The 9,355-nt window shown below is 35.4% G+C and overlaps 1 long non-coding RNA gene across 1 annotated transcript in view; it reads left to right on the top strand.

Moving 5' to 3' along the window:
* The window catches only part of LOC110694958, a 10,298-nt gene extending 2,035 nt beyond the window's left edge, over nt 1-8,263 (top strand). Inside the window, exons 2-4 of the long non-coding RNA XR_002506002.1 lie at nt 7,333-7,425; nt 7,526-7,624; nt 7,711-8,263. This is a non-coding gene — a long non-coding RNA (uncharacterized LOC110694958). The remainder of the gene's footprint in view (nt 1-7,332; nt 7,426-7,525; nt 7,625-7,710) is intronic.
* Nucleotides 8,264-9,355: the final 1,092 nt, after the last annotated feature.

Raw genomic sequence — 9,355 nt, 5'->3', positions numbered from 1 at the left:
TAGAGTATACCTTTTCCAAAACCAAAGGTTGTCATCTTATCGCATGCCCATGTAATGAATGGAAAAATGATTCCCATTTTGATAGGAAGACAATGGGTAATCATTTGGTTATATATGGGATGGATAAGGGTTACATGACTTGGTATTTTCACGGGAAAGGCTTAGTAGATGTGGAACTTAAAAAAGATGAGGATACCAATGAATTAGTTGTTGAGGATGATGATGAGGTCGAAGAAATGTTAAGTGACATGTTTCCTTATATTGTTCAAATGGAGGAGATGAAAAGAGAAGAAGAGCCAAATGACTATGCAAAAACCTTCTATAAGTTGCTTCAAGACAATGAGCTACAATATATGAAGGCTCTAAGTGCTCGAAATTATCGACATTGGTAAAATTGTTGCACATCAAAAGTCTTGGTGGTTGGAGCAATGAATCCATTAGTATGTTGCTTGATTTCATGAAGAAGGAACTTCTCCCTTCGGACTCTTGTCTGCCAGATTCATATTATGAAGCAAAAAAGGTGATTCGAATCCTGAGTTATCATACAAGAAAATAGACGCTTGCCTAAACCATTGTATGTTGTACTGGAATGATGATGCAAATGAAGAGTGTTGCAGAATTTGCAAGAAATCTAGATGGAAAGAAGCTAATCGAAGTGGAGAACATAAGTTTGGAAAGAGTGGTAAAAAAAGTACCTACAAAGAGATTAAGGTACTTTCCACTAAATCCAAGGCTTCAGAGATTGTTCATGTGTAGCAAGATAGCTTCATTGATGAGTTGGCATCATGGAAAGGATGTTGATACTAATGTGGCACTTCATCCTTCAAATTCAAAGGCATGGAAATCTTTTTATGAATTGCATCCAACCTTTGCTTTAGAGCCTTGTAATGTTAGGCTTGGTCTTGCTAGTGATGGCTTCCAAGCTTATAGCAATTTACGGACTTCGTATAGCCACATTTGGCCTGTTGTGCTTATCCCATATAATTTGCCTCCCCATTTGTGCATGAAATAAACTAATTTTATCCTCTCCAGATGGTCCAGGAGATGCCATAGATACCTACTTGCAGCCACTTGTGGAGGAGTCAAAGGAGTTATGGGAAGTAGGTGTTCAAACCTATGATGCTTCTAAGAAGCAAAATTTCACAATGCATTCAGCTTTATTATGGACCATTAATGATTTTCTCGCCTATGCCAATTTGTCCGAGTCGAGCACAAAGGGAAAATTGGCTTGCCCTTCATGTCATAAGGAAACTTGCCATATGCAATGTGGCAGCAAGGAATGTTATGTTGGTCATTGATGCTTTCTTTCTTATGATCATCCATTGAGGCATGATGAAGAAATATTTTGTGATGATAAAGGTCATGATTTTGCACCAAAACCCTTAAGTGGGGATGATGTTCTCAGTCAAGTTAAGGACTTAGAAGGCATTCATTTGACCAAAGACACTGATGTGAAGGTCTCAATATCACATGAAAAGAGAGGTGATAAATGGAATAAAAAGAGTGTACTATTTGAGTTGCCATATTAAAAAACCCTTTTGTTAAGGCATAACTTGGATGTGATGCACATTATTGGAAAAAAAATATGTGATAATTTCCTAAATACCATCATGGATGTAAAAGGAAATAAAAAAGATACTTTCAAACGTCGTGAAGATTTGAAAAATATGAACATCATGCTACATTTACATCCCATTGATATAGGAGATGATAAATTTTTGGTTCCACTTGGAGGATACACACTTCCTTTACACAGTGCCGGGGCTAAAATTGCAAATTATTTATGGGGCCTTGTTCAACTTTTCAAAATGGGGCCTTCTACTCGATAAATTTAATACCCAATTTTTATTTGATAAAAAAATTCATTACATCAGAAAATTCGTCAAAATTAAATTAAAATCCTAGAAATCACTTAAAAAGAGTAGCTCTTTTTGCATGTTTTATAGCAAAATCATCGATAACATTCTCTATATCGATTTCATCTAAAAGATCAGATTCAATTGCCATCAAAGCAAGTCCATTTAATCTTTCTTGTGACATGGTCGTCCTTAAGTACGATTTCAGCAACTTTAACTTTGAAAAACTCCGTTCTGCAGAAGCAACAGTTACAGGAATTGTTCATAATATCCTATATGCAATTGTTGCATTTGGGAAGCAAGTATATCGTTTTAAAAAATTTAATAAATCAATTGCTCCCATTTTTCTCCTTAGGTAAGAACTCTCTGAACCATGTTAACTCAAAAAATAAATCCTCTCCATCAACATCAGAAACCTCACCTTTCTTAAAAGTATTTTCAAAATTCAAATAACAAGATAAAAGTTTCTCATCATCCATTGAATGCAATTTATTAGAATTGAACAAAAAGCCAAAGATATTCTCATACGATTCATATTGTTCAAACCTTTATTCCAATGATGCAATAGTTTGATCCACAATGTATATAAAATATTGGATCTAAATGATTCCTTAGGAGATAATAGTGTTTCATCAACATCTATTTCATCAAATTGTCTTTTTCTACGTACTATACGTCTTTGAGGAAATATAGGATCAATTCCAATTTCAATAGCTAATTTTTTTGCAATATCCATGGCCTTTGAAAAACCATTCTCTCTATATTTTTTAAAAAAGGAAATCAATCCTTTAATCTCACTAATGGCAATATCAATCAGCATATCCTGGGATTGTAATTGTTTACTAACAAAGTTTACAGCACATAAAATTTCATACCAAATGATTGCAGCAAACAAAAATTCATAACTACCAAGCTCATTATTTGCTAAAGATCTAGCTTCACTTTAAAGTTTATGGTCATTGTCAGCATCAGCTACTTCAAGTCATGCTTCACGTATCTCAGTTATTTGAAATCTAATTGCTTTGATACTTTCAACACGAGTTTCCCATCGGGTGGCAGATAATGATTTAAGAGGAAAACCTTTAATATTTTCTTTACAAAAATGCCATCTCTTAGTAGAACTAACAAATATAGTATAAATGCGTTGGACTATTCCAAAGAATTCCCTTGCTTTAGGTGAAGCATTTGCAATGTCACACAAAACTAAATTAAGACTATGACAGCCACATGGAGAATAAAAAGCTCTAGGATTTAAATCCAATAGTCTCTTTTTCACACCTTGATGTTTACCTTCCGTGTTAGAACCATTATCATATCCTTGTCCCCTAATATTATCTATGTCAAGATCATGAGCTATTAACACATTTTCTAACACTTTAAACAGTTCTAAACCAGTAGTATCATTAACCTGTAAGAACTCAAAGAAAAATTCTTTAACCTTATAAGAATTTGAACATTTATCAACACACCTTAAAATTAAAGTCATTTGTTCTTGATGACTAGCATCAGGTGTACAATCAAACATCACAGAAAAATATTTTACTTCTTTTATTTTTTTCATAATAGCATCATTGATTTTAGAAGCAAGTAAGAGTACCAATTCATTTTGAATATCATGGCTAAGATAGTAATGATGAATAATTCCATTCTCAATACGATGAACATGCTCAATAATCACAGGATCAAACTCAGCCAACATTTCAACAAACCTAAAAAATTTCCATTGCTACTTTGATATAACCTTTCGTGTTTCCCACGAAATGCAAGGTTATTTTTACCAAGAAACTTCACAATAGCAATTATTCTAATAATGACACTTTTCCAATACTCTTTTTCTTTTTGAAATTGGTATTGGGCAACTTTGTCTATTGTTTCATTATTTTTCAATCTATTTCTTAATTCACACCAAGCAGCCATGTTCAAAACGTGATCAACACTTGTTTCATGTTCTTTAAGCCTATGACTAATATGTGACCAATCATTATATCCTTCATTAACCAAATTGCCTTTTCCATGACCCTTTTGGAAGATTTTACAGCAAAAACAAAATACTTTGTCAATTTCTTTAAAATAAACAAGCCAATCTCTATCACATGTTTTACCATTAGGCAAATATCTAGTATACAAATTTGAAGTAAATCTCCTAGATACTTTTTCTTTAGGGCCCTTTACTATGGTTAAGTCTCTTTTAGGGCCATTGATAGCCAAAATATCAATCAACTTTTGATCAAGAGCTCCCCATATCCTTGGATCATATATATCATGAGAAACTAAATCATTTTCTTCAACATTGTGAATATTATGGTCTGAATTTTCTTCCACATTTTGTTCAAAATCATCTACATTATTCAGATTCACATCTTCTTGCTCAACATTAATATTATTATCATCAACATTAACATTGGCATTATTCGCATCTACATTATCATTATCAACATTAACATTATCACCACGAACATTATTTTCATCTAACAACTCTGAGTTAATAGGATTTTCACTTGATTGTGACACTTTTAAAAAAAACTTATCTAAAGCACCTTTTTGTGATTGAATGAATTGATCTTCCTTCTTTTTCTTATTGCGTTTTTCATGTCCTGATGGATACTTTCGAAACATATTAAACATAATTGCACAAAATATTTGATAGAGAGGAAAAATATCACCAAAAATAGCTTGTAATAAGCTAACGATTGAATTCGACAGATCCGAGATCGCTAATTGCTATGTATAATCCAATATTCCATCATCAGTCTCTGTAATCTGTGTAAAAAAAATTAAAAAAAAACCTATCTGTAATTAAAAATAAAATTAAATGAGCAAATGAAAAAATAAACAACAAATTCCACAGTAACCTACACGAGCCATTTCAATTTCAACAAAATTCAACGGAATTATTAACCTCAAAATTAAACAATAATGCACTAAAAATTCCCTAGAAAAAAAAGTAAAAAAAAACAAAAAAATTAAACTTGTTAACCTGTTTTAAATTGCAGAAGCCTTCGTACACAGCAACTCAGCAAGCGTCAAATCAAATAAAATACAAATCAATTGCAGAAGCCTTCGTACATAGCAACTCAGCAAGCGTCGATTGTTCTTCTGCTCCCACCCACAAAATTCAACAAAAAAAAGTTAATAAAAAAAAAATGCACTTCAATTAAACAACAGGAAATAATTCAACATAACCAAATATTAAAATTTAACAAAAAGTCGTATCCGGTGTTGAATCCGAAGAGGTTTGTGATGAAATTTTTTCCTATTACTAGCTATAGCCTATACTCACAATACTTGCAAAGAATTTTGGAATTAAGATTATCTTAAAGATTTCTTTTTTATTAGTAAAATTGAAAGAGTGAATAAAATGCATATATAGGAAAATTTAGGAGATTAACAACGGTTTTTAAATTAATTTCATCTTAAATTGAAGATTTAACCATTGAAATTATGAATTAATATGGGAAAAATAATTTTGGGAGATGAAAAAATTTAAAAATTAATTGAATAATTGAAGAAAATGAAGATAATAATAGAAAGTAAATAAGAAAATATAGAGTTTTGGAAGATATAGAGTTTTTTTTGGGAATTAGAATAGTAGATTGAAATTTTTTTGGGAAGAAAGATATCTGAATTTTTGGGAAAATTTTTTGGGAATTAGAATGGTTTGCTGGTTTGGGCAGAGGTTTCTAGAGGGAGGGAACATTCAATGTAATTGGAGAATTGGAGGTTTCTAGAGGAATATAAATTCGAAGCCAGCTGTCCAACTCCCAAAAAAATTGAAAAATTGTATCATGCATGGCTCGAACCCAAGATCTTGTATACACGGTATAATTGCTCTAACCACTACTCCAACTGCAATTTCTTGATATTATACCAAACTTAATTACATATATCTAGATTTTGGGGCCCCTCAAATTTGGGGCCCTGTTCCGTCGACCACCTCGCTCCGCCCCAGAACCGCCCCTGCCTTTATATAAGAAGAAGATAGTGTGTGAGTTCCTTAAAGCACTCCAAGTATCCGATAGCTTTGCATCTAAAATTTCCATGTGTGTAAATTTGAAGGAGTAAATCCAAGCTTAAAAGTCATAATTGTCACAAAAGTTTAAAAGTGAAGATATGGCACAAGAACATACCTCCCTACAATTAAGCATATGAAGGAAATTTGGAGGAAATGGCGGGGTCAAATGTTTCAATTTCATGTAAAGAATAGGTCTGTAGGAGAGGCAATTAAGAGTGTGCTAAAAAACATGGATAAAAATGATTGGGAATTACTTGTGAGAGTTCACTACACAGTGATAATTACAAGGGAAACTTGTCTAGAACTACCCGCAAGATGGGCCCATTTGTGAACAACTACCCATTTTTTTTATTTGTTTACAACTACCCGCAAGTTTGAAAAAGTTTGGGTAGCACTACCCATTAACGTTTTCCATCCAAAAAATCGTTAGAGGGCCCCATTTTGAAAAAAGAAAAATGAAAAATCAGAAAAAAATGGAAAAAAAAAGAAAAATTAGAAAAAAAAACCCACTACTGGCAACCATGAACTGCCGCCGGCAGCCCCAAAGCCCTAACCCAGCCCCACCGTCGGCACCCCCAGCCACCGAAAAACCCACCGGAGCCGACCTTAAAGCAACCTAGCCACCGAAAAACACTCCTAACCCATCCTTGAAACACCCCATCCATCGAACAACCACTGAAAAACACCCCAAAACCCTAATATGGTCCCGGAACCCCAGCCACCAGCCTCCACCACCTCGAAACCCCACCCCCTTCTCTCTCGCTGCCATTTCTCCGTCGATGCTGGCCCCCCTCCCCTTCCCCTCCTCTTCCCAAACACACAAAAATGCCACTGAAGCTCCATTGAAACTCACGCATGAAAGCTTGAGGAACATCATTTCTTCACCAAATTTTATTAAACTTGTACCAAAATGTTCACAATTCAACATACAATCAATTAGAGCAAACAATTTTGTGAATTGCTTCACCAAACAAAAAACCCCAATTTAATTTTTTTAGGGTTCTTCACAAAAATTGGTGGTGATTGGTGTTTAGGTTGGTGGTGATGGTGGTTGTTTGGTGTTGTGGGCTGTGGGTTTTCTAGTGAGAGGGGAATGGGGTTGCTGGGTTCCGGTGGCCGGTGGGTAGTGGGGATGGGGTGGTAAGGGAAGGAGGGTGGGGTTAGGTTGGATTTTCTGATTTTTATTTGATTCAATAAATAATTGACACATGTACAATGTGGGGCCCACTAACGGTTTTTTGGATGGAAAACGTTAATGGGTAGTGCTACCCAAACTTTTTCAAACTTGTGGGTAGTGTAAACAAATAAAAAAAAAATGGGTAGTTGTTCACAAATAGGTCTATCTTGCGGGTAGTTCTAGACAATTTTCCCTAATTACAAGGCATGCATGCATTACAACAAATTACTTCATACTTTGCCTTTTTCTGCTTTTTTAATGATTTGATTTTAATGCTTGCATCATAGAAAGTTTGAGGCTAGAATGCTGAGAATAAAAGTGTAGTAACCATGTCGCAACGTACCGAAAGCAAGCCATTTCGACAAATAAAGTATGATATGGTAAGTGCTTGTTCATGCTTTGAATTTTTGAATGGCTATGATGACATTCTCAACAGAGACAACACATATTAATATGATGTATTTGGTTTAAAATCTATAGGGTGGAAGTTCGGGAAATCCTCCAAGTTTTGAGAAGTTTTGATTTGACACCCATAAAACAGGAAATATCTTGGACAAGCCCGAAATAGTGGAAAAATATGTAAGTTTCAAATTGTAACATGCTCATTTTAGATTCCTAAAATAATTATTTAATGCTACTAACTTTATGTGTTTAACTCTTGAAAGGAAAAACTCAAGAAGACCATTCAAGAAAATCCCGAAATGGAGATATTTGATGTCATAGAAGGATGTTTTGGGCGCCAAAATAAAGGATATGTTGCTGGGTATGGTGGTTTTGTCAAGCCTAAGGATCTAAGAGGACCACTACCGAGTAAATTTGACCTCGAAATGAAGTTAAAACAAGTTGAGCAAGTTAACAAAGAGCTATTGGGAAGGCTAGAGCATATGGAAGCAGAGAACGAAACATTCTCTACACATTTAAATGAAGTTGAAGCAAAATTTCAGGCCATGTTGGATGCTTTCAGTGATCAGTGAGGTAAAAAATTATCATTCATGTGATGCTAAATATTTGTACTCTGTGTTTGTTTGGGGGGAAAAAAAACAGAATGTTGTTATTGTTGGTCCCTGTTTTCATATGTGAGGTACTCGTTTCAGTTGAGATTGATGGAGTACTAGCTAGTTGGGTCAAAATTATTGTGCTTGCTTGTTAATGCAGTACATCTTTGGGTTAATGTAGTATATGCCAGTTATACTATCTGATCATGGGTTTGTTTTGGTAGCTCTGTGCTTTTTGTGCATGTCATGTGCAACTCTCATTGCCTAACTACTCGCCTAACTACTCTGTATAGATCGCATTGCCCTAATACTCTAGCTAATATCATTGATCTTAAATCCCAATGCACATTATTTTACTTGACATTGCCTATAGATATTGTTTTGGGGTTTTTTGCGAGATGTCCTACGAGAGAGTTACGTCACCAAGACTGGCTACTCTTTGGCTATACCTGCAGAAAAATGGAAGCTCGGAGTTCCGCCCCCGACGATCAAGTTAGAAACGGTCGAAGTGAAGTAGATGTGCGGGAAGTAAAAGTATCTTCTCGGATCCCGAGATCTGGTGTTTTCTCTGATGTGAGAGAATTGATTGTGATGTAATAAATGAACGTGCCCCCAAATCGGGGTAAATATCCTTATTTATAGGGTCATAGGGATCAGTGCCCCCTTTCCTAGATCACTAACTTTGGTAAATGGGTCGCGCCGTTTTTACAGCGTTCTCGGGATTTGGGCTTTTAAAAGCCGCCTTTTTCCCTAATGATTGGGAGTGCCACGTGTCAACTGGTGATTGGTCCTTTTTTGGGCCTCTCCTGGTGACACGTGGCATGCCATGTGGCGCCTGTGACACTAGTCAGTTTGGCATTTGGTGAACAGTTTTTAACTGTCCACCTCCTGGATTTACCCCTCTATAAATAACGTTTTACCCCTCCTTCCTTTTTGACCTTTTTACAAAGTCTAGAGAGAGAAAACAAAAAATTCTAGAGAGAAAGAGAGAGAGAGAGAGAGAGAGAGAGAAATTCTGATAACTGCTTGAGATTTTCTTTGATAATATCGTTTGATATCACTGCTTGATATAGCCGGTCAACGCTTGACATCTTCCTTTTCACACTCTTGAGGTAACCGTAACTCTTATTCTAAGCTCTTTCATCCTTTTTACCGTTTGTGTATATTACTTTGAATAAATGGATTCACCAATAACACACACGACATAGGCTAGGACAGTAGTCAACCAGTCTCCTGGTACGGCCGAGTCTAGGACTGGGGGTGCCGTCTTTGGGTGTTTGGACCACCCTTGCTCTTCCCCGAATCCGACTGTCTC

The sequence above is a fragment of the Chenopodium quinoa genome, unplaced genomic scaffold (assembly GCF_001683475.1).
Source record: "Chenopodium quinoa cultivar QQ74 unplaced genomic scaffold, ASM168347v1, whole genome shotgun sequence".
NCBI classification, from domain to species: domain Eukaryota; kingdom Viridiplantae; phylum Streptophyta; class Magnoliopsida; order Caryophyllales; family Amaranthaceae; genus Chenopodium; species Chenopodium quinoa.
The sequence above is the reverse complement of the archived record's forward strand: the minus strand, read 5'-3'. Positions and strand labels throughout refer to the sequence as shown.